General features: G+C 38.7%; 1 protein-coding gene across 6 annotated transcripts in view; it reads right to left on the bottom strand.

Moving 5' to 3' along the window:
* The window catches only part of ct (homeobox protein, cut), a 368,988-nt gene that overhangs the window by 87,117 nt on the left and 258,387 nt on the right, over positions 1-23,484 (bottom strand). The window lies entirely within an intron of this gene.

Genomic DNA, 23,484 nt, shown 5'->3' with positions numbered 1-23,484 from the left:
CCCCATCCCTAGCCTGATCCGGGAGAGAGAAACGGGAAAGTCCTCGTTTTAGGGGCGCACTCTTGGATAAGAGCTATTCGGAAAGGGGAACGCAAAAAGAGTGGGGGGGGCTCGGGGATTAAAACAGACAGTCGATGAATAAACAAAATATCCCGGGGAAGATGAAGAAAAGAAAAAGAGAAGAGAGAGGGGGAGGGTATACGTACGAAGAGACGAATTTCTTTACTTTCATTCGGGGCCCTGGATCAAAACTTATTATAGGAAAACTTCTTTCGCGGCGTCGGCGGGGGAAACGGAAAAATTTTTCAAAGTCTACTAACGGAGATGCTGGGCCGCCGCCCTTTTTCTTGGGCAAAGGACTCCTTGAAAGTCGCATACCAAATGAGTTTCATGGTTGACATTTGTAATTAAAAGATGTGGTAGCTCTCTCTTCCGCTCTTCTCCGTGCCCCCCCATCCCCCCGCCCCGATAAACTTTTCTTCGGAGACCCCTAAACCCTAGTATTGACTTCTCCCTTCTCGGCCGCTCCGCCAGAGCCCAGAGAGGGAGAAAGAAAGAGGAAGAGGAGAAAAATTGTTTGGGAGACTCTAGGAAGAGCCTTGGGCCCCCGGATTGCGCCTGTTTCCGATGATATGATTATTATTCATACGAATACATCAGTCTTTTTTATTTTTCAAAAAAACGCATCTTAAATCAATAGAAATACTTTGAATAAACCAGACTTCTTCAAGTAAGAGAAAGAAGTATAGGATAAGGTAAAAAAACATTATTGAAAGAATGCATTGCCATGCATGCCATGAAATTGTTGGAATAACAATTGGATTAAAAAACTTCCCAGAGAGATTGGTTTTACTTAAAAATATCTAATAATATAGAACCTATACTTATGAATGTCTAAAAGTCAAATATTATTCTATTGGATTTAAGATTTAATTCTTTTTTTTTTCTTAAATGTGGCAATCTCCGTAAACACCAGAGTACGGCAGTGAAATACTTTTACAGGGGCTCATAGGAAATACGTTATATCTATTGCCCCTATAAGCTGGCTTCACTTAAACGATTTTTTGCCTTGTTGTTCAAACATTTCTAAAGGCGTTAATAGCTAAAATATTTAAATTTACATAAAAATTAACGTTATAATAATTATTTACGCGTAATAAAGATTTATAGCGACACCCCCAAAAAAGTTCAGTTCGATAAAAATAAAAATTTGAGGGAGAAAAATAATAATTAAAAGTTCTATCAACTTTTTAGCTAAAAACCAAACCGTATTATAACTTTTCCTAAACGACAGTTTTTTTTATTATTTTTACTGACGTCCGAACCGAAGATAATTTTTGCAACGGGGGAAATATCGGGATGGGGGGGGGGAATAATTTTGTCGGGCTATAATCCGTCGTCGTTCTAAAGCCGTGGCGATGCCACGCGATGCGATGGAAACCGGTGGCCAGGGCCGATCGCCCATAAAACAGGGGACCATCGTGACTCAGACTCATAAAACGGAAGTCATAAATATTGACGCTTCTTTAGGCAGAAAACCCGGGGACCAAGGCGAGTAAGTCTAGCTCTAGAACCAGGCCTAGATACACCGTTGGTGGTGGTGGTGTGGTGTCCGCTTTTAGCGAGAAGGCTTACGACGCTTTGCAAATACTAAAAACCCCCGAAAAATCGTAATGTTATCGCTTCGAAAATAGGCGCCATAAAGGTCCCTGCCGATCCATCTATCCCATCTCATTTTCCCATTGCGTCGCTGCTATATACCGCTCTAGAACCGATATACAATTTCCGTCATGACATAAAACTTTGGGATGCATGCGGCTAGGGTGTCCTGGGTGGGAAGCGTATATAAATATACACTAAGAGCGCTCTGGCTGCACCACCCTTCAATTATCGATATATTTCTTAATGCCGGACGACCAGGCCATGAGAAGGATACACCTTTTTTTTATTCCAGGGTAGTTTAAAAAAAAAGTTATTCAGGGCTGGGATGGGATGGGACACGGATGATGCGGCGATGGAGAAAGACGAGAGAGAGAGAGTGAGAGAGAGGAAAAAAAACCGCCGCGGATAACGCTCCATAAAATGTTGGCAAGATGTTTTCAGAAGCGCAAAAAGAGCGCGGGAGAGCTAACCTAACACAAAATGGGGGTCGGATATAAAGACACTAAAGTCAAAAACGATTAATTTAATACCGTATTCTGCATGCTACTGGGCGTTAAGAGAAACATACACGGACTTCGCGTGTTTATTATATAAGAGAGAGCGAGAGATTAAAATCACCATGTATATACTTTTTTCTTTCTTGAAGTTAGTTAATTAAAGTAAACATAATGAGCTGCTCGGAATAAGTGTCGTTCTGTATTTATTTACAAGCATAAGAACACTGGATTTGCATGCACCTATTATTAAATATTTGTAAGTATTTTATACACAGCCTCTTGCTTGTAAAAGATAATTAGAATAAAAAGACAGAAATTTGGGGTGGATAAACTTAATTATTTTGTCACCGTGCTAATCAGATGTTAATTTAAATTGGCGCTAGTTACGCTATCATAAGCCGGTGAAGTGATGACATGACACACGTTTCTGTCCCAAAATAACTGATCATCCCAAAACAATATTTTAACATTTGAAATTTAACGAACGCTCCCTGTAAGTTTTGCAAATAAAATAAAAAATAACCGAAACTGAAAATTGGAAGCATTGGTATAAGCTCAAATGTCCTATTGGAAAATGATGGGAAAAAATTTGCGGGGGTCATATTCCAAAAAGAAAAAAAAAAGGCATGCACTGTCGGGGCAAAGCGGAAGCGGATCATCGCTAGGGAGTTACCAATAAAAACCATAGCCGCGTCGTCATCTTGCGGTAATGAAACATTAAGCAGTTTTTATAGAGCGGCAGTTAAAAAAAAGCGATATTATATATATCTAAAGAAGAGAGAGTGAGAGAGAGAGAGAGAGAGAGAGAGAGAGAGAGAGAGAGAGAGAGAGAGAGAGAGAGAGAGAGAGAGAGAATGTAGAGAGACTTAGACGGAACCAGGCGAACTTTGCACGTGCAAGAAATTATGGCTTTTTATACGTAAAGACTATTATAAGCCTAGAGAGAACGCAATAACGACCATTCGATCTGGATGCCTTACTCTCTCTCCTCTCTCTCTTGGATGGTCCGAAATTCAACACCCGAGATCCCCGACAAGGCCTAGCTAGAGTTAGTTCGAAGGTATAATTTTTTTTATTGCTTCCGATGGGGGTCTATAAGAGGGTGGATTTTTTTTCTCTCTCTCTCTCTCTCTCTCTCTCTCTCTCATTCTCTCTTCTTCCGCGGAACGATCTGGGATGCTGACAGTTCGCGGGAGAGCGAAAAACCTTCTCCTCTTATTCCTCCATCCCCATCATTCCCTATGCCATCCTCCTGCTGCAGACATATTGTGTTGCTTTATTTATTAGCCTATATATTATCGAAAGCCATTCCCCACTCTCTCTCATCTTATATGAATTTTTTTTTCAGAGGGCGATTAAAAAATATGGATTTTAAGGGAACATTTTTTCCAAGTAGGGGGGTGTGAGAATGGACTTAGGAAATTAAAAGATGCTAATCTTGCCTCTAAGGTTTTCTTTTTACTAAAAAAAACCATAATGAAGGTTTATCTATTTTGTTTATGAATTATGACTTCCAATTAATTTTATCCATTTCCTTTAATGACCTCTCAAAATTCTGCTGTGAAATAGATATTTAATTTAAGTGTTATTAGTTAAATCTAAACTATAATTTATAATGACTGACCGTTCTCGATCGGTAGCATCAAATCAAAACTATATCTTTTAATCAAAATATCACTCTAGAAAATTTTATGCAAATTATATTAGCACTATTTCTGGAATATAAGTATAAAATTTGGAAATCGAGAAAATATGGAAAAAGTGCAAAACTTTTCCTCTCGTGTCTGCTGCATGGATACTGCATGCTTTTTGGTTTAGGTAATTGAGGCAAATTTCAGCGTTGCCGGATAGAGAGAGTCGTATTAGCGCTAAAGAAGACTAGTTCCTCCAGCCATGGAAAAAAATAAGAGTTCCGAACTTAGTAATTAGAATTTATTAGTCCCTAATGACGGGACGGGGTGGCTCTCCTAAGGCCGTCATTGGCTAATGTATCGACTACGTCAGTGACGCTTTTTAAGATTAGAAAAGCCGCAATAATCGAATTACCCCAGAGGGGGTTTTCGGTAGCGGCGGAAGCAATGAATGCCAGCGCTTCGCTTACATATTTCTCAGAACTCGGGCTAGCTAGCTATAGCTCTCTCTGTCTTAATTAGAGGATCGTCTTTTGGTGGCGAAAACGCGCGTCAAAAGCGTTAAGGAACCACCCACCCCCTTCTCCACTCGTACCCCCCTCCACTCTCTTGAGCATGGCTTGCTGGTAAAAAAAAATTATTCCAGAAAATTTGTAATATTTCTTCCCCTTCCAAATTTCAACGCGAATTCCACTACACACTCGTCTCGAACTAACTCTACGCCATACCCTGCACCCCAAGTACGCTGCATGCCGAAAAAAAACCCTAGATGTTAAAGGAAAAAGAATTAAATTGCATTATACAAGAGCGGTCTTTCAATTTTTCAATAATTAACGTCTGTGAGAAACATTTTTCACTAAAAATTTCTTTTTAAGTTTAAAGAAAGGTTGGTTGAATTGGTTGGGGGGTTTTATTTCTTCATTAGACCAAAATATTAATTCCCCAAAAATATGTAAAGAATTTGGGCTCACATATGGTACAAAGTAAAACATATTTAACATAATTACTGGCTGAGTATAGATTTTGTTATAAAAATGTGATAAACTTAAATTATTTCTCAATTGACCATTCAGATACTGAAAATAAATAGACCTAAAGGTCTAATTTCCTTTTAAAAGAGAAACTTCGCGGGGAAAAAACGTCTAACACGGCAAAACGAAACTATAAACCCTAAAATACACCCCGTTCTTATAGGAGAATTAAATGCGGGTATAAAAAAGAAGTTTTTTTTAATTTTTTGTCAAGACCAAAATAATATAATGCGAAACCTTAAATAGTGGCCCCAGAGATATCCGTTGGACAAACGTTTTCTCCAGAGACGGTATACTCCAGTAACCCCATGACCTAAAGGCGCCGCGCAATTAGCCTTAAGAAAACATATGCCAGACGTGAAGCAGCCATGTCCTTCTCACAGGAAAGGGGCCCCCAAATGCTGACTTGCTATGGTTGTGTCGAGTGTGTAGAGTAGAGCTGGCAAAAATATTATATATATATATTTTTTTTCGTCTCTCTCTATAGCTTCTCATATCTTTCTGGATATACTCGCTACGGTAAAGTTATGTTTTACGTCAAATTCCATCCAGATTCGCGTGTGTGTGTGTGTGTTTGTAACGTGGTGGAGCTAGCGAGATTAAGCCGGACGATTGTCGATTTGCTGCAGAAGAGAGCCAAAAATGTTCACTATAAGCTAAGAATCACATTTCGTCATTAGAGGCGCGATATTTAAAACGACATAAAAATTCCTTTTTATACATGAAACCATAGACAGGAAATAAGCCCCTGCAGCGGTGATTCTGGAGAAAAAAAAAACATGCGTGCCTTCTTAAGTGCAAAAGGGGCAACCGCTTAAACATATTATATAATATTAAATTAAAAGAAAAAAATATCAGCTATGGAAAATTTATCCTAAAAACACGAATTTGAACTTTTTCTCCTTTTTTTTTTTTTTTTACGAATTATAATCGCGACATCGTATGTCCTCGTTCCCAATAATATAGACAATAATTATAACCATAACAGTATTAAATATTTAAGAAGTATCGTTATATGGGGGATATATAATTCGTATTGATTGAGCAGTGCTCAGAGAAAACACCATGCACCATACAATCATAATAAATATACACGTTCACACTAAAGCTATAGTATTGACGAAACGATTACGTTATGTCATGCAATGTCTGCTGGCTGCTGAAGTTTCCTAGACGCGAGTTGAAGGTTGTGAAGTCCTTAATTGGTCAATGACGTGTATGGAAAGCTATATATTTTCCTGAAATTAATTACTATGCTATAGTTTTAGTTGACCGCATGATTTGAGTTTAAATATTTATTTTAAATCAAATTGAATAATTTGAATTTTGAACTTTTGATGGTTTTTAAGTGCGAACTTCTCTAATTACTAAAACATTCATGGTCAATATTGGAAATAAAATATAAAATAAAAATTCAAAATACACGCGTTAAACCGTTAAAAAATACAAATAAAACTTGATAGAGAAATGTGATCCGTTAACTCTATAAATAATTAAGAATCTAATCGATGCTGGAAACGAAATAGTTTATTGTGTCGAGGCAACCCAAGTACATTACGAAAAATAATCGAACTGTATGAAAAGTTCACTTAATACGTTAACGTACGCTGTTAAAAGAGGATCGATATATTTTTCCCCATGGACGACACATGTATATAAAGCAATTTTAAGTCACGTGACCAATTATTGGGGGTGTCGCGCGCGCGAAATGGGGTTTGGAAAAGTCCCAGTATACTTTACATTCATTTAAAGTAGACTATATTCGCGAACAACACGATTAATAAGAAAAGAGGCCGGGAAATAAGGAAAAGATTATAACGAAATAACGTTAACTGTAGCGTCAAATTCGTTAACGAGGGTCACGCGAATAAGAGTTAGGAGTATAAGGGGTGAATATTTGGAAAATCCCCCCATTAAGTCGCGGGGGGAATACTATCCAAACGAATTGAAGCCTTGTATTACTAACAGTGTATGGTAATCATTAAGCCTATCGAAAATGATTTTCACGGGCGATGGCGTTGTTATAAACCGGGTGGTAGGGGGGAAGGGATAGTTTGTTCTATACCTTACTAGAAATGGGAGGAGATTATCAACAGCAAACTTAAATATAAATAAGAGTATTTTCCATATGTCTCGCCTTGAAACGCGCGAGTACACGAGTTGTATAACTAAAAATAAAAGGTATCTGTATAAAAAAACTTTAAAAACTTTTATCCATTACAAAGTTCCGGAGAGATCAATTATGTAACTCAAATCTCAAAGACTTCTTATTTTCTTCTTTAAGTGTCGATCCAGTACTTCCCTAAACATAACTGCATTTGTATGTGGGCTAGAAATTAACGAAGATGATTACAACAGGGTAATGCGGTAAATGTAATTAAAAATTACAGGTTAAGCCTTGGACTTCATTAAATAACCGTTCTCGAATAAAACTCTAAATTCGAAAAGATAGACAAGGAGGGTGAGCATGGGACATATATAAAAAAAATCCATTTGCAAATGAACCACCTGCCCGCGATGGAAATTAAACGTTCCAGTCGCGGCGACAACCCCTTTAACATAATGGTCCCCGTCCATGCCTTGAAATATGCAAAATTATAACGTTTAACGATATAGGGGATTTTTATTATATCGACGCCACTATACTGTGTTAAATAATAATGCATCAACCTATAGCTCTTTTTATAATATAAATTATTTAATCCGATGTTAGGGTCCACGCGTGTTATATATATAAAAAAATGAGGGGTAAAACATTCGGTTCAGTCAAACTTGTATGTAGTATTCGAATAAATTAACTTGTACCAATAACGGGAAAAAGTATATAAAAAATGAGTGTTCTAATGTTAACTGCCGAAATACGTTACGCCCCTTTTTTAACTTCAGGTACTTATTGTCGAGTGGAAAAAAGGGTTAAAGGAAATCGTGTAGATTCAACTATATTGACAGATGTGCAATGCGCGGCGTAAACTTACAGGCGCTATGAGAAAATACAAGCATTCGGTTTCCCCTGTAAGTGGGCTGCTATTCTAAGAAGGAGCCGGGCCCAAAAATTACTTGACCTTTGTGACGATTTAATTTCAAACGAACTCATTCTGAAAGAGACGATGGAAAAATATTTAATCCAACGCAAAGTGGATGCGGCGAAACTTGTATGGGTTGCCTCAACTTATAATTCTGAAGCTTGCATGGGCTATAATAAGGGGAAAGGGGATACGGGATGGTCTTTCGAAACGATTTATACAGTCGGGGACTAAAAGGTGTTAGTCCCTCGCGTTAATCGTTATTCGAGTTGGGAGATCTTGTCGCGAGATTTTACAATGGCTTCTCTAGCTATACGACAATAATTCGACGGCTATTATAAAGAGGCATGCACAGAGAGAGAGAGCTATAGCGTCTAAAAGGGCAAAGGACCAACAAACCAACACCGGCCAAAAGGAGTATAGCGTACGGAGGAAGTGTAAAAGGGTTCGCCGAGTCGCGTAAACTAACTGTTGTCTGATCACTCGTGGATATACAAGTATAATATAAAGAGTCTAGTTCGGATGGTCGTCGGAGCTAGGGTCGAGAGAGAGAGAGAGGTAGAACCTTTGGCCAGCTCGGGCTATTCATTGGGACTGGCCGTTTTAACATTATTAAGGTGGCCAAGTCGTTTGTACTCTACGTTTTAACGTTGTTACGAGCAACGAACAAGCCGTTTGTATACAGAAGGGGCCTATTAAAGGGGACCTCGTCTTTAATAGCGCTTCAACCCCTTTGGATCCCCCTTTTATAAAAGCGAGAGAGAGCCCTATAGTCGAGAGACACACAGTGAGTGAGAGCGAGAGCGAGCGAGCTAAAAGGAGAGAGACAGAGAGGATAGAAGGAGATGGAGTGAGTGGGTGGAAGGGTTAGATCCCGCTCATTAGAATGATGTCCACTTATCGATTTCACCCTCTTCCCGATCCTTAACATTGTGTTCGGAACGTGTATCACTTTTGGAGTCAGTTCGCTCTCGCCTCGCACCACTTTTCCGAAACAATACCGAGGGGTTATCCCTCCGAATAAAAGGCGAGAGCAAGGGGGGAAACTGAGAGGGGGATGTGGAGGAGTTCGAGTCGGGCTTTTCGCTCGTAATTCAGCTTGTAAACCGGAGAGAGCGAGTGAGAAAGAGAGCTTCGAAGGCTGAACTATTTAATATAATCCCAAAATTCCCAATCCCCTCCCCTAGAACTCGCTCTATTTAGCTGAAAAATCGAGCCCGCAATATTGTTCTAAATTACCGAATGCGTCGGATTTCGTGCCCTTTTACGTAAACGCCGGGTTTATATACCCGTCGCTAAGCCTAATGACGACGTCCACCCCCACCATCTCCTTCCTTCTTCACCCCCGTTAATTCTCCGGATCCTTTCCCTGACCCACTCTGCCAGCGATCTAAACTCTGGCAAAAGTATAGAAAACGAATTGCTATGGACTGAGCATTATATATCACGAATCTGTTGAATAATCCAATGAATAATTAAGATCCGTCCTAGAAAACGATTGCAGGCGGTTTTAGCTAGTTGTAACGGTAATACAAACAGTTAAGAATCATTGTGCTAGCACATCCCATAACGAGATCATTTCTGTTTGAATTCCGTGGGCTGGGATTAAGGATTACCCGTCACGTGTCACAATACTGAATTATGAATTCCTTCATTGGCTGATCAGTTTAGAGATAGGGGGCGCATGATGTACCGCTCAGCGACAGAATTAAGTTACACTTGGACATTTTGAGATAAACACTATGCATAAATTATCTGTTAATTATTAGTAGTTGTAACGACATCAATGTTAGGGAGAGTTTGGATTTAAAAATTCTTAAATTTTAAGACAAATACTATCCTCATCTACACTTAAATATTTTTAATGTGCATGAATTAATTCTTGGTTGGAATACATGTATCTTGACTGGCGCGGGTCCACAAGCTACTATCGGTTGAAACGTGCCAATCGCTAGGGCTCAAAACGCGTACCATCGCTAATCAGTTGAAGGCATGTTTATGTGTTTTGGTAAACGAGTCCGGTGTAGGAAAGAGGCGGTGGTAGAAGGCGAAGCCTTTCGAAAAGGGGAAATAAAAGAGTTATACGAAACGGGGGCTCGTAAATGATTAGGAATACGGTGCAGAAGGATATATAAACTGGAACGAGGGGGTACAGTATAGGGAAAATGCTTCTCCCGGAAAGAATACTTTTCGGAAAAGGCGACGGAATAGCCTTTATCTCTATGGCAACCAATTTATACGTCGCGGGATAAAGGGACGGGGGAAACGATTTTGGAAAAGTTTCTAAGCAAGTCAACACCCACTCCACGTCGCACTCTTCGGTTCGGCCCGTACAATGATTAAAGCCGCCACCATGAGCTGCCCTGTCCTTTATATTTATTTCTCCGTCTATTTAGGCCCCAAAACCCAACGACGGAGGGAGAGTGAGAGAGAGAGAGAGAGGAAGCTCAGAAGTTTCAAATCAAGAGCTACGTATATACGAAACTCAGGGTAACTTTGCAATCAGAAATGGATATAGGAGTTAGGATATAGAAATATATATACACCTATGGAGTAAATTAGAAATGCTAAACTAGTCGATGCGATTACGCTATTTGTCGTATTGTGTTTCGGCTCACGTTATCAGATATAGCTGGCGCGTGCCCCACGGTACCAGCCCTCTAGTTTATCCGTTTTATATATATGTAGGTTTCGCGCCAAGCTACGTACGATACATTTGGGAATTATACTAGCACGACGGAGTTACAAAACTATATAGCACCCCCTTCCTTCTTTCGGATCGAAATGTGTCTATATCCCCTATAACGTAATAGGGTGGGACGGGTCGTACAATGTCCGGACTGGACCATGGCGACCGGCACTCGACAAGTTTAACGGTTCTAATAAATATAATAGGTCGTCTTATAACCTAACGTTTCGACCCTTTGAGCCTAGTGTACGGACGAGGCTCTTTTCCGTTTAATAGAGAACTAGGGTCTATTTAGAAGAAGGGTAGAATAAGGGGTGGGGTTTGATCCGCGTGAGACTATACCATCTATCCGGCAAAATAGATCGTTAATACGCGATAGGGACAGCACGGAGAGAAAGACAATACGCTGCAGTAAGGAGTGGTGTGTCCCCCCTTCTCTCTTTTTCCATACTACTTGAACTTATAAGAAGCGAATCGACACCCCTCTCTGGCGGCTTATAACGCGACCCGAGGGAATTACGCAGTCGTCACGCGCGGTCTCCAATAAAAACACCGTCCACCGTGCATACTAAATCGGACTACAGGCCTGGGATCAGCCGCGTTTATATTATACTACCGCGTATAGCTAAAACCTCGAACCAAAAATCACGAGAGAGAGAAAAAAAATATGAAGAAAGTAAATGAAAAATGTATTTTCAACTCATTTTTCGTATTAGCGAAATTTTGTCCTCGGTATTTTAAGGCGGGAAAAATATTAATATGTAGCCAACGCACCACCACCACCACCCGCATACGGACCCAAGATCGAATTTACCCCTTACCCCCTTACTACAATGCTCAAATAACCAAAGGGGCGGAGAGGCAAAAGTTATATAGTTTTACGATTATTAAACGTGCTGGAAAAATAATGCCGCGTCGTGCTTGTTAAACTAAATATAACCTAGGTTATGTCAGGCCAAAAATTCGTTCAAAACTAATCTAAAACGTAAAGAAAAAAAAATAAAGTTTGGGTTCATCGTTGTTATATGTTTGGAATAAATTTACGTAACGTACAGCGGAAATTAAAAATTATCTCCGGCGCCTTGGAGTTTTTACTGATACACCCCTTCGTCACCTAGATTTTGGTACAACGTGCTGGAAGGGTTATCGTTTAATGGTCGTATTTATAAAAAGTTTTTTATTTTCCTGTTGAACCGACGAAAAGCCAAAAAAAAAACTTAACCTCCAATAAGGTGGGCGGACCTGAGCGAGATTCTCGGGTGCGCGTATCCACCTTCGACGAGTCGCTAGCTCAATCTCCATTAAAATTGAACGTATGGTGCGTAATGGGTGAACCAAGTGGGATATATGGGTCCGATGGGTGTACCCGTAACCACTTCCGACAGCAGCAAAGACTTTGGGTATTAAAAGCCAAAAATCAATATATCGATGGAGGAGGGGAAAATTCCGTCATTCGTGAAGAGAAAAAAGAGATAAAGAGAAGAAGGGGAATCTAACGAGGCGAGTGCATGACCAATGTCTGACCCGGACCGCGGGACGGAGACCATGGTTAGGCTTTTGAAAGAAAAGCTCTTAGCGCCTGACTGAACCCCGGGTCAATCGAACGAAAGAAAAAAACACAGTCTGGAGTGGCGCAATCAAGCGAAGAGTCTCCCGAAGAAGCTGGTAATGTCGAAGGGTCGGAGACAAGTCGGGAGGAACAGCGGATCGTGTCGAGAGAAAGAGAGAGAACAAACAAGGCATATGCGTTCGAACAGTTCTTTCTGACAATGGCTTTATACGAGGATTACTTCGTCGAGTCCACCAAGCAAGGAGAAAATAGTGTATAACTCAATCAAAATATTGACTAACATTTTAATTTTAATCACCTAAGTGCGGATTTACCTGGCAACCAATCAAACCGCGTTACCTAGCGGACTTTGAAGTTCAACTTCACGAAAACTGATAGCCCACGCTTTTCAAGGCCGCGTACCATCAATCCAACGCTATGGAACTCAAGGTCAAATGTTTCTACAAGCTATTCCCTCAAGGCCACCACTGTCGGGTTGTGGGAGCCCGTGTCTATGGTACTATGGTATTGAACAATCGTAAAAGCTCCCCCGTTTCCTCACTCGCTCTCGGTACACAATGTCAAATAAGGTTTCCGACCTTTTTCCCCTCTCTCTTTCGGAGAGACGGATTTCTCCCGCGCACGAGGCTTTTACTTCCGAAAAGGGAAAGATACGAAGTCAATGTTTTGAAAGAATACATATATAACCTAACAGAAAAGGAAAAGTACACAAAGGCGAGAGAGCGGCATTTAAAATTCGTTAGTTTCTAACGTAACAACTTACACGAAGTGTTACAAAATCGAAGAAACCAAGCAACCATCTAGGGTATGGGAGGTAATGGGGCAGTTTCACCCCCCACTCCTCTTTTGAATAAGGTATCTCAACGGGAGAGGATCTCACCGCCTCCGCTCCCCGCGGGAGTCTCCCCAAAACCCCAACCGCGACGGTGGTGGATCCAGACACACTACTTTTCCATACACCAAACCAAACTTGTCTTTTCTCTTCTGCCTCTCTCTCTCTCTCTCATTCACCCAGACGCGAACGTATCCATCCATTTCTCACCGGGTCTCCCCATCGGGCTTTTAGAAGTAACCGAATTTCGGGCGCAACCGCACCCTCTATTAAACGGATTCACCTTCTCGTCATTCTCAACTTGATACCGAAGGGTCGACCAATTCCAACATTCTTACAACTTCTAGAGAAAAACGATATCCCATCTAAAGAAATTACTCGCACCCCGTGCAAACTTCCGCTCCTTTTTTATTTGAAAGACGCCGTGCGTGCATAGCCAGATGAAGTATAAGAAAAATAAAATGTAATGATTTTTAAACCACCCAATCGTCAACGCCCATGTAGACAAAATGTCGAATTTGAAACCATGGATAATCAGACGCGTATACGCTGGAAAGTTATGGCTTTTCTCTAAACTTGTGGCTTACTTTAATTCTCATTTAACACGCCTGGAAATTGGATAAGGGGATTTAGTGAAACAATGACCCAAAAAGCACCGGGATTCAAAGAAATATATAGTTTTCATATTTTCATGTTAAGCTATTTCTCGTATAACAGGTTTCAAAGTCTACTCGAGTTTAAAGGAAAGATTTCGGTGAGTGAATATATTTATTGAAAGTTATTCCGACAGTGGTTAAATGACGGAAATACTAATGGAAAAGGAATTGACAGGTCCGCCTAAATGTTGGAGACGTGGAAAGCGCGTAAAGTTTGATGGATTACGTTGAAGTCAAATAGTCGAATAATTCCCGCAACTAGCTAGCTAGCTCTACAGTTCGCTTATTATATAGTATACGACAAAAGGTAATCAGTCGCCTTTTACGAAAAGGGCGGAGGAGAATCTTCTCTGCAAGACAAACCACCAGAACCGGCTCCATGCGGGACCACCACCACCACCACTAGCACCGCATTAAGCATCGACAAACGTAATACGGAACGGCATTAGCGGCGCGAATCAGGGAAACCCGATTGAATAGAAAAGGCTAATAAAAGCATCCGGAAACAATCGGGGGACGAGGAAAATGGGGGGGGGGAATCTTTTATATTAAAAGCCACACCAGCACCGTCGCCGAAAGAGTAAATGACGGTTATCGAGTCCCAGATAGAAGAATAATTGGTTTCTAGCAAGCGGACGAGTCGCTAATAAGGGGGACACGATGCTGCCACCGCGAATAACGAGAGCTCGTTACGGCTGATCGGACCGAATCGCTTATATTAGTTAGGACGAAAGCGTGGTACGTACGAAAGTCGTATGGGTCTCCGTGACCGAGGCTCATTGTTCAATATCTACCCATTATTAATCTTTACTTTTGCGAAAACGAGTCTTCCCTTTCTCTTCTCTTCTCCCTTACTTCCCCCTTCCCTTTCTCTTGTCGTCGTCCGCATTACCGTCGATTTGGGGAATTAGTCGTTCGGAATGAATCGAAAGGACCTCTTTGACTAGTGTATATATTCTTATATACTATCAGAAACTCGCTTTTTAAAGTGAAAATTGAAAAGGTTTTTCTCATCACCAATAATTCCAATTTCTATCTGACAATGCCATACGTTTGTCACTGGTTACAAACTGGAGCTTGTCATGAAGTGACGTATAGGTCATAGATTCGAGGTAAAGTGACACCTGGTGAGGCTCTGTCAAAGGCTTAGTACAGACTAAATAGGAAGATGGAAGTCCTGCAAAACTAACCGAGTGTATAGGACTACAATTCTCGCTTGTCGTTCTAGAACTAGAACTCTAAGTAAGTTACTACTTATATGCTAAGCAGGGACAAACACGAAAAGGGACAGACGATGAACGGAAAAACAAGAAAATTAGGCCCATTTTCCGATGACACGGGAGATATTTACGTCAGGTAAGAGTCTTCAGATAGCACGAAGCGAATCTAGTCGGAGACAAATTTAGCGGGGCAGATTTTTTTTCCTTCATAATCCATAATAATTTCCCCATCTCGACTGTCAAACGAAACAGGCTATCATAGACCGCGAACAAGCTATTCCGTATAGCTTTTTCCCTTTTTACACGGTTGCAGTTTCGACCAAGGAGGTCCTTTTTAATCCCGACGATTTATCCAAAATCCCCCCCTCGGTTACCCATTTAACGTAAAACAAACCCAAATGATCGTCTTACGTATAAAACGAGGTACGTGTCACGAATATGTATGTTTATTTAAAATATAAAAAAAGAGCCAGGGACTGTTGCGTGGTTAAAGAAAATCCAGGTATTTTATTTTTTATATATATTTAAAAAGTCGTACGTTAGCGTTTTAAAAATTTTGGAAACAAGCGTCCATGCAGGTTTAAATGGGACATTTTTATAAAACGGGAAAATTTTAACCCGCTTAACGTAATTGATAATATATTAAAAGGTTATGAACTTCGGAGTTTCTTGGGGCGTAAAAAATGATCCAACCCTTTAAGGGGAGTTAAATCCAAGGCTTGAACTTGGACAGAGCGACTCTGTCCCACCTATCCCCCTTATATAGGCGGGAATATGAACTCTAAGCTATATTTAAATCCAACTTTTCACCATTGGAAATTTTCCAACTATATAGTTTTGTATAAAATAAAATTTGAATTCGAGGAAACTTTTCTCCGCCGGAACGAGGCTCGGGAGCGTCCGTCCCCTGGTCCTTAATCTTTTCCCACAAACTATTTCGGATTAAAAATTTTATAAAACTGTATAAAGAGGATGGTGGAAAGGGGTATACACGCCGGTGGTGGTGGTGCTGATGGTAACGTCGCCATAGCTCGATATTTAAGCCCGTGATTAATGCGTTAAAAATAATATCATCCGATAATAATTCAAAAAGTTTGGCGCCCTTTTAAACCGCGCGGCGCGCGCCATCGAGTTTTCTTAAGAACGATGGCGTCGCGGGCGAGAGGGGCTGTACATAAGGGTTGATGAGGGAATAGTTTTAAAAGCCCGCGTGAAACTGAAGAGCACGAGCTAAGACCATCGAGAGAGAGAGAGAGAGAGGAGGGTAAGGGGGGTTTGAAGTTTGTTAATATTAATCGAGTTATAAAAGCAGTCTTATTTTGGTCCAACGAACAGCTTAGAAAGATCTGCGGGGCTTCCAAGAGGGAGGAGGAGGGTTTGCGGACAAACGGAAACGGATGCCTTTACAAATTTTCGGCAGCTATAGGCTATGTATGGCTGGGGGGAGTCAGAAAAGATCTCGGAGGAACCAACCGATAGGGTGGTGGTGGTGACTGCAGAAATTTATACAAATTTTCAAAGATTTCAGGAACGGAGCGCGACTTTGACCAAATACTCAGAAGGGATCGATTTGGCATGCACTAAGGCTCGAAAATTCAAATATACTGGATCCCTATGGCAGGCACGTAACCCTCATCTTTTCGCCCAAAAGGGGACCTGCAGATATTTTCCTTTGAACTTTTATTGTGAATTAATTACAAGTGGTAAGAGAAGGAGTTCGACGATTCCCTCCGGGAGAGTCACAGCCCCACATTCTCACCTCCCCATTCATAATCCAGACTCTACTACTATAAGAGTAAGAGAACTTATCTAGAAAAGAGCCTGAGAGATGTGCTACGAAATTATATTAAATGGAAGTGATACATATTAATAATATCCCATCAGTGTTCAAATCGTCACTGGTTCTCAACCGCTGATTTATATATACCAGTGTTCAAATCGTTACTGGCCCTTAACTGAGTGTTTAGGTACCAATGTTCAAATTATCACTGGTCCTCAACTGAGACTTTATTGTCACTGGTCCTCAACTGAGCCTTTAGGTACCGTTCAAATTGTCACTGTTCAGCAACCGAGTGCGGTCCACATTTCCTCTAATTGAGGCAAGAATCTGAAATATCCTCAAAACCTTTACCTTATTTAATAATTTTGTGTTTATCTACTTCGGGGGCGATAGGTATATAGAAAGATCGAGATGCCGAATGGCCCAGAAATATTTAATAGAAGGACAAGCTGCTGGATTATTGAATTCCAGTCAGTCAAGAGTGGTTTGAAGAGTATTGGATGGGAGAGGTGGTGACGGTAGTCAAGGGGTCAAAGAGTGAGTGCATGGGTGAAGGTATATAAAACCGGGCTGAAAAGAGGCACTGATCCGGCAGGAATTTACACCCGCGCCAGAGAGCTAGGTGATTCTGGCCCGTGTCCTCGAGTACCTATAGAAGGAATTGACTTTGACGATACTTGACTCGACCCTGGTGTGGAGTGCATACACTAGGAGTATATATTAACCCTAGATCGGACAAACTTCAATTCAAGTACCCCCATTTGAGCGTGGGCGGCGACGAAAAGCGGAAAACCACCATGCACCAGTGCTGCCAGTACCAGTCCCACGTCATTCAATTGAGAGAGTTTAAGTTGGCAAATCTATACCTTCAAACACACGTTCGATTTCTCAAAACTCGCCGCGAGTACAACTTCTACCTATTACACCTTCGAATTTCCTTGAGAGTGGAGGGGCGTAAGGGTTGACCATTATTAAAACCGGATCAATAGCTTATAAATACGAGTCAGGTTGAGTCCGTCAGTATACGCGGGGTAAAGAGCGAGGTAGGGTAAGGGGTAATTCTTTTTAGCCAAGCATTGGCAGGCGAGACTCTCTTTCTCCTACCCTCTACCCTCCCACGAAGGTTTAATATTAGAAAGACCCCGCGTACGCGCTATAGACCTTAATGGTCTCTGAGCACGTCATCGCCCGAGTTTGTCGCGAGCCAAAGGACATCGTTCTATCGTTTGGGTTCTTTCTCATCGAGTACGTCTAGTTCGCTTCAATCGGAATATGCCTAAATTTACTAATGGATTGAAACAACGCCTAACGATTTACGTATTGAATATTAGGAGTGACCCGTTCGCGAAGGTACTTTCAACCTTACAAATACCATTTCCTCACATATATAAAGGTAAATATGTTCTAATACAAGCCTACAACTTAAGTTATTGCCATGCACCAAAAACTAACCCAAAGTACTAATGAACAACTTCGTTTTCGCATTTGGAATGAGTTTGGGTTTGAAAGAGGTTGGACATAACCTTTTTCCTACACTTCTCCCGCAACCTGCATTTTTCCTATCCAAAAGGCATATCAGTTTGATTCCGTATACAACAATTAAGGCTTACGAGTAAACATAACACAACTTGTATACCGAATGAATGACCATTCCCTCGATTTGATCAAATACAAAAATCATCTTTTTACTTCGGGTGAATCCGTTAATTTTTTTCCTTTTTTTTTACTTTTTGTTTCGCCGGGCGCCTTTTCATAATTAAAGCCGGTCCCAGGAAATATTACCTTTTCCGCGGAAATAATCGCCAAATAATGATTGCGAAAAATCTAACGATCGTGCATGCGTCCAGAAGTGTTTATACGTATATGAGTTCAGACTAAAAGTGTGTTTATCAAAATGGTATTGATTAAAAGTATAAATGAGTTTCGGCATTCAGGGCGTTTGAAATATATATATACGCTAGAATTTCGACGTACACTACCGCATAGAGGAGTCAATTTCAAATTTAACGTACATGTATAAACGAAAGAAATGAATACAGCTAGCCATTAACGAAATTGGAATTTTCCAAGTAATTTAAACTTGAAATCGTATTTTACTTTGAACGTTTCATTAAACCCCGCAACGCGCCTAATATTTTTTTTTTGTAATTAAGGATTTCACGATAATTACTGAAAAATATAGTTTGAAATTACAAGTTGTGTTTTGACGTCGATTTTAAATTCAGGGCGCCAACTGGTCCTATAATTCCTATAAAATCCTATATTTTGGAAAGTGTCCTATTTTATCCTATATTTTCACAAATTGTCCTATAAAGTCCTATATTTTGAGAATTTTGAAGTAATTAATTATAATCCCTTAAGAAAAACCTCAGAAAATGTCTTGTCTGAGATTTTAGCAGAGCCCCAAATTTGCGGAGCTCGCTTCGCTCGCTCCGGTTATTTATGATTAACTTAATGTTAAATTTAAACAAATTAATTGGCTAATTTTTATAACAATAACAACTCGTGAAAAAATTATTCGACTGAATTTAGACTGGTTTTCATATATGTTCGCCTTGTACGTTATTGCAAATGGTCAGGGAAAATTGTGGAACTTAGTCAGCGAAAACCTGGAAAAGTCAGGGAATTTCATTCCAAAAATTACGAACCCCGTAAAGGCCCAAATTCTAGTTCAGTGGATTTTTTAAAAAACAGTAAACATGATACGAAAATGGTTACTTCTAATCAGAAAACCTTCCTTATACATTAGAGCCAGTATCAAGTCTTACCTACCGCTCCCTTAGAATTAGAATATAAACAAAAGAAAGTCAGAAATAATATCCTATTTTGTCGAAAAAATTGAAAAGAGTAATAGGTTCCTAACTGTCTGTTTGTGATATTTTCACAGAATAGATATCATTTTGTTTTACCAGTGGTCCCTTTTTGGTTCCTACTTTTAAAATTTAGGTCCTTATTTTACCCTATTTTTATCGTGAAAAGTCCCTTTTTCCCCTATTTATTTTTGAGGTTTTGGTGGGAGCCCTGTAAGTGATATAGTTGGTGATATTTTTTTTAGCAGTGCAAAGGCATTGTATACTATTTTAATTGAAAAATTAAGCAGTATTTCATTAAAATTGGTCGGTTCTGGTTATATACTAGTCATTTAAGAGTCCTATATTATCCTATAATTTCATGAATCTGGTCCTAAAAAATCCTATAATTTCGCCTGGCGAATCCTATTTTTCCTATTAAAAATTTCTCTGCAAGAGTTGGCGCCCTGTAAATTATGTTAGTTATAAACAACACGCGAGTTTGAAGGTGGGTATAGTTAATAGAGAGCTCACTTGACCACATGCACAGCAGTCTCGTGAACCTCAGAGGATTGTTTTAGTAATAAGGTTTATTGCCCCCCTTGACGTTAAAATCCCTATTCGATGATCGATTCCCTTACATACCCAGCGATCAAAATTCACCCTAAAGTCGTAAAACATGTTTTGAATAAAGTACAATAACGATTTCTTATGAAGTTCAAAAACACGAACCAGTATATATCGACTAATTCTTTTCTTTCTTTCCTCTGTATCATGAGTCAGATATGGCTATAGCTAGCTCATTTACAGTTCTTAAGAATTTTACCGACAGATTATTCAATCGATAACGGAAATACCATCGAACATATCCTGCGTCATACGTGAAAAATAATTGGCGCAAATCTTGGATAAATTTTCAAAAAAAAAGAAAAAAAAGTTGATATTTCAACTAATAAAGAAATCAAATTACCTAAGGAATTAAATTAAAATATATTCCTTTTTGGAAATCAACGTGTAACAGAGGCGGTTTTTGTGGTCTCTCGCTTCTTACCTACATTATACACCGCGCAATAATAATGAGAAAAGAAAAAAAAGAAAAAAAACGGTGCCCGCAGGGTGACACAAAATTATTTTTAAATTAACAGGCGATATGCCTCGCATACAAATACACAGACGGCATTGCTCAAGCCAGATATTAGAAAGGGGCGCCTATGTTTAAATTATAATCTATGAATAATAAGCCAATTAATCCAATTACTATTAAATTTTCACGCCTCGGACTCGAATCAAGATTTTTAAAAAACATATATTTTTTTTTTAAGAAACCAAATGAAATTAAAATCCCCGTAAGCGCTAAATTACTAATACCTAAACTTTAACTTCGTGGGTTTTTAGTTTCTTTTCTTTTCTTTTAAATTAAAAATTTAAATAAATAATATTAAAAAAAAAATAATTCCTTATAAGTCTAAAATGTTTTTACATCGAAAAATACGCGCATAAATTATTATACTTCACTATCAAGGATATATAAACTGATCTATCAAATAATTTCTGAAGTGTTGTATCTATTACTTTAAATTTCATTAAGGATATGTCCTTCGTGTTTTCAACTGTACATTTTTTTAAAGAGGAACGAATTTCAATATCCTCTAATAGATCCGGATGCTGCGGCCAGAGTAAAACTATATCCTCACCCATCACAAATAAAAAACAAGATGTGCCCGGCTGGGCACAGAATACTTTTGCACGGCAACTGTCGAATTACTATTATTACTATCAAAAAATGGCCCAGGGATGGACTCATAATAGTAGCCACATCGTACCGAACTTAAAAGGCGTATAGAAAATTTACGTGAATAGCCGTAACTATGCTAAAACGATTACCCGTAATTCTAACGTCAATTTTTTTACTTCTATTATTATTCTAATAGTGTAACGCAAGAATAGAAGTGAGTGAGTAGCCCCTCGTTGCGAATTCTTTAACAGCGCAATCTTTCAATAAATTTACTTAAGTTATAATTTTCAAATTTTTCCTTATTATCTTAAGATGAATTTCGTCCCGAAACATCTTTAATTAAAATAAAACGTAAAAAAAAAATTATTTTCTCGTGTGGAATCGAACTTGCGACCCATGGTTCTGCCGTGCAAAACTCAATACCTCTCACCGATATACCACGCGCCCAGTATTCAAGCCTCGCCAACATTATTAATACAGGCCTAATATTTTTTATCTCACCTTAAAAACCGGAATGTTAAAACAGAACAGTAATTTTTATTACTTAAGTCAAACAAAACTGATTCAGATTATTTTAAAACATTTTAAAACTAGTAATAATATAGTGCCACATTAAAACAATAATATTCCTATTTTTAAAATGTGAACAATTTTATTCCTATTTTCAAAATATGACTCTATTTTATTCCTATTTTTAAAATATGACTCTATTATATTCCTATTTTTAAAATATGACTCCATTTTATTCCTATTTTTAAAATGTGGCAATATTTTATTTACATTTTTAAAATGTGGCAATATTTTATTTATATTTTTAAAATGTGGCAATATTTTATTTATATTTTTAAAATGTGGCAATATTTTATTTACATTTTTAAAATGTGGCAATATTTTATTTATATTTTTAAAATGTGGCAATATTTTATTTATATTTTTAAAATATGGCACTATTTTATTTTTTTTAAATGTGGCACTATTTTATTCATATTTTTAAAATGTTGCTGCACAATTTTATTTATATTGTTAAAATGTTGCTGCACAATTTTATTTATATTGTTAAAATGTGGCACTATTTTATTTATATTTTTAAAATGTGACACTATTTTATCTATATTTTTGAAATGTGACACTATTATAGTACTAGTTTTAAATTAAGATGCTAATTTATTTATATTTTTAATATGCGACGCTATTTTATTTATATTTTTAAAATACGATCTTATTTTATTTATATTTTTAAAATACGATCTTATTTTATTTATATTTTTAAAATACGATCTTATTTTATTTCTATTTAGAAGTGCAAACAATTCAATAAGATTCTAATAATTCGTAATTTTCAATCATCTAAGCTAATTCCTCAATCTCAAAGTTTTGCTGGTTTTAAAAATTCGCGGGGATTTTTGAGATTTGAGGTTTTGAAAAGCGACATCTATGCGTGGTGCCCAAATACACCTTGACTGCCTTCCCTGAGATAGCGCGCTTAGTCCTGTAATAATAATAGATTTACTTTAGTTAAAACTTTTAAACTTTTTCCTCGTTATTTTAAGATGAATTTCGTCTCAAAACATCCTTAATTAAAATAAAACTTAAAAAAAAAAAATGTTTCCTCGTGTGGATTCGAACTGCGACCCATGGTTCTACCGCGCAAAAGGCAACGGCTCTAACCACCATACCACGAGCCTAGTTGTAAAACCCAATTTCAAGAGATATTTTTTTATAAAAGCTCGCGCATGCGTATCAGAGACTTGGTCACACCAAAACTTCAGCGCAACAAAGCCGGTATTCCACTGGGGAATTTTTCATCGTTTCCCTCTCGTGGGCCCGTATATTTCTATTGACACCCGAGCGTGCTCGACGGGCTTTAAGTCTTCCGTTTATAAAAATATAACTTTTGAACGCCATCTATTGATGGCGTGCAAAAGTAAAAATACTTGCTACTAAAATAAAGATTTGCGAACTTGACGAGTTACATATTGACACTCTTTACAGATGTTTCGTCACACGTCATAATTTCAGATAAACGCTGACTCGGATGCTGAATCGAAAGGGCATATACACTATTTTTCATCTTTCTATCTAGCTTTACTCATACATCCACGGTACTGTTTTACGAGAAAAAAATATTCGTCCTAAATTCGCAAGTTCCACTGCAATTTTTTTAAACGATTTCATCAATTTAATTTAATTAAATTAAGTTATAAAAATGAATTATATTATTTGGTATCGAGCGAGACATCATCCGCGACCAATTGAACGGCTTGGGAAAGGAAAAACGCGTATGGGAGACCAGAAAAAGTGTCAAGGACGCATTTCCGCACCGATGGCAATCAACAACAATAATAAAAAAAAATACATGGATTTTAGCT

This window comes from Phalangium opilio, unplaced genomic scaffold (assembly GCF_054372755.1).
Source record: "Phalangium opilio isolate 3A_F unplaced genomic scaffold, DU_Popi_V2 ptg000024l_1, whole genome shotgun sequence".
NCBI classification, from domain to species: domain Eukaryota; kingdom Metazoa; phylum Arthropoda; class Arachnida; order Opiliones; family Phalangiidae; genus Phalangium; species Phalangium opilio.
Note: the sequence above shows the minus strand (reverse complement) of the source record. Positions and strands in the feature narration are given on the sequence as shown.